This window comes from Macaca mulatta, chromosome 14, assembly GCF_049350105.2.
Source record: "Macaca mulatta isolate MMU2019108-1 chromosome 14, T2T-MMU8v2.0, whole genome shotgun sequence".
Taxonomy (NCBI): Eukaryota; Metazoa; Chordata; class Mammalia; order Primates; family Cercopithecidae; genus Macaca; species Macaca mulatta.
The window spans coordinates 26272313-26275173 of NC_133419.1; the positions used below are offsets into that span (position 1 = coordinate 26272313).

Sequence of the window (2861 nt, forward strand, 5' to 3'; positions counted from 1 at the left end):
CAGTCTCGCTCTGTCGCCCAGGCTGGAGTGCAGTGGCGCCATCATGGCTCACGGCAACCTCCGCCTCCCGGGTTCACGCCATTCTCCTGCCTCAGCCTCCCGAGTAGCTGGGACTACAGGGGCCCGCCACCATGCCCGGCTAATTTTTTGTATTTTTAGTAGAGACGGGGTTTCACAGTGTTAGCCAGGATGGTCTCAATCTCCTGACCTCGTTCGTGATCCGCCCGCCTTGGCCTCCCAAAGTGCTGGGATTACAGGCGTAAGCCACAGCGCGCGGCCCCAGGTTAGTTTTTGTAGCCTTGGCTGGCCGGTCGCCCTCTGGCACGCTCGAACTTCCGGCCCTTGGAGCGGACGTAGAGTTTGGCGCTGGGTTTCCGGGGCCTTGCCTAAAGGCCGGTTCACTTTTCGGCCTTTGAGAGGACGGCGAGCAGGGCGGTGCCACAGCCCCGGGGGTAGTCTAGGGCCGCAGCGGGCCCGGCTGGTCACGCGCGGCGCACACACCTTCAGTTTGGGCAACTCCTGAACCCGCACATGGTTCTCACAACCACGGTGGTTGTGTTTTCCCGGCCAGGAAGCTTCATCTTCCGGATCATCAGGAAAAGGGACAGAGGTGGCCGCTTGGTGCGACTCATAAACAACCCCTTCAGCACAGCCTGGTTGAATGTGTAGTTCGTCTGGCGAGAAACCTGTACAGCTTGACCAACAGCCTCAGGTAGGTATCCTGCCTCTTGGGCTCCTTGCGCGGAACCTTTCGGTCCTTGTTGTGGAGGATGTCAACTCCCATGATGGCGTCTCCTATCTTCTTTCTGAATAATAGGAAAAAGTGATGCTTTCAAAGAAATACCAGAAGTGTTTCACGTATTTTTCTCTGTATTTAATGACTTCATTTTGAAGATCTGAAAAAGATGATAATAATTATTTGCAATATAATGGGGCTATTTTTTTCACTAAACATAGATAACCTAATCAAAATTTGATTGTAGACTTGCAAAAATAATGAGTGGTTGCAATTACCAACTACTAGTAATAAACTTATTAGTTTTCTTTTAATCATTCTTGAAAGGTAAAACTTCTCCCTGATTGAAAGGGTAATAAATCTCATATCTTATCTAAATGATATGCAGTATTTATTGACACAAAGAAAATTTATATATATAAATTGATATGGATATATGGATGGATGTGTATACATACACATTGAGAAAATGTGTACATATTTCTGGTTAGTGAATAAAATCTTAGTTGAAAAAATCAGTAAATATGTAAGTCACAAATAAGAAAATACAGCATACGAAAGAACAAAAGCTTTATGAGAATTGACCTTTAATCAGAAACATTAAGTTCCTTCTGATATTCTCTATGATGTGTGGATGATGAACGTAACCGTGAATGAAAAATAGTTTATTAAAGTGAATACATTTCCAAGATTTCTTGCTAAATTGAAAATATGTCCTTAGTAAATTATTTTTAAGTAAATTAAAAAACAGTTTATTATTGAGTGAGTAAAAAAAGAGTCTAGAAATGCATGAAACATACAGCAGTAAGGGAAAACTGAAGAAAATGTGCCTATGCAGGAAAAAATAATGGTAAAGATTATTAAAGATAAAATAGAGCATGGATAGCTATGATTTTTGAAGTTATTTTATTTTCAAAAGGTATCAAATTAATTTCATGGGTCCACATATCAATTTTATAATTATTTTAATGAGAATATTAGTAATGACGTTTTAATAGTAATTAATAAATATTTAGAATGTCACATTTATGTTAGTAACTTTCAAAGAATAAAGAGTAGACCTTATAATTTTCATCTTGTATAGGGACCTTTTGTTTGAGGAACTACATTTTTAAAAATGTTTTTAATGAATACCAAAATGTAACAGAAATCAAATATTTCTAAATAGGTGCCTGGTAGCAAAATTAAATAGTAGTAAAATTAGCATCGTTAATATTTTATAAATGAGGTCACTGTAGAGATTTTTACATAATCACCAACTGCATGTAATATATTCTGATGTAAGAAATTTGATCTGAGCTTGGATGGATAACCAACCTTTAATACCTGGTGTTTCTATTATCAGACTTTAAGGTTTTTTGTTTGTTTGTTTCAAGAACTGATTTCTATTTCAGATATTATTTCTTCAAAAACTCTTCTCAAGAGTTCGTTTTTCTCTGGAAATATTTATTTTTCTTTAGAAAGTCAATTCTACATTATGTTTTATTTGCAATATATAAACATATATTTCAGATAATGAATACAGAATTATTTAGAAACCAGTCCTTCCCTTTGATTTGAATGGTACCATAACAATTAGGAAAATGACTAGCCACAGCTCTGATATTTGATTTTGCTAGTGTTCAGTTGAAAAGTACTAAAATGTTATTTTATTTATAATCATGGGACCCATCGTCAGATATATAAAACTGACATGCTATTTGTTTCATGGTACAGGTAATTTTTGTTGAATGTTTTAAATGTATTTCTCTTTTTCTCTCTCTCCCGTGTGTGTTAGTGGAGGGGGTTATTTTAATGTCAACAGAGATATGAGGTGTAGAATAAGGTAGAAGGAAAGATAAATATTTGAAACATGAATGACCATTTCCTTCTACCAAGTCACTAAAATTTTTGTCGAAGAAAATTAACATTGCATGTACATCTGTTGTATATATGAGTGTATGTATATGTAGTATGTGTGTGCATATCTTTTGCTTGTTTTTTTTTTTCTGTAACAAGGAGGAAGGTCTATTGCTTAAGGAGAACTGGGAAAGGATTTGCAAAGTATGTCTCACTGTGGGCACATTCTCAGGCAGATTATTTTCAGTAAAGTGTGCATATTAAGGATGAAGATTGGATAAATGGG

The 2861-nt window shown here is 37.0% G+C and overlaps 1 pseudogene; it reads right to left on the reverse strand.

Annotated features, from left to right (window-relative positions):
• Positions 1-284: 284 nt before the first annotated feature.
• Positions 285-784, reverse strand: LOC717434 (large ribosomal subunit protein eL18 pseudogene; annotated as a pseudogene).
• Between the last annotated feature and the right edge of the window lie 2077 nt (positions 785-2861).